The following is a 362-nucleotide window of genomic DNA, read 5'->3' as shown; positions in this document are numbered from 1 at the left end:
GTGTGTGTGTGTATGTATATCTTTCTCTCTCTCCCGCTCTCTCCCTCTGTCTGTCTGACTCTCTCCTTCTCACTACCTTCCCACCTCTGTCTGTCTGTCTGTCTCTCTGATAAATGACATCTCTTAAAGATGATGTCCAGTGTAATTACTTTAAAGATATACCATTACATCAGGTGCGTATACAACGGCTCAGACGGTCGGTCGGTCGACCGACGTTTCCTTTGATGTGGCTATTGATTGTGGTTTCCCGTTACAGGTGAATGATCTTCATATAGAATACAAAGGAGACCGCACTCTCTTTTTAAGCAATGCAACGATATCAAACTACCTGAACTGCATTGCTTTATATGGAATCACGAACC

This window comes from Octopus bimaculoides, chromosome 27 (genome assembly GCF_001194135.2).
Source record: "Octopus bimaculoides isolate UCB-OBI-ISO-001 chromosome 27, ASM119413v2, whole genome shotgun sequence".
In the NCBI taxonomy this organism is placed as follows: Eukaryota; Metazoa; Mollusca; class Cephalopoda; order Octopoda; family Octopodidae; genus Octopus; species Octopus bimaculoides.
This window is presented reverse-complemented; position numbering follows the sequence as displayed.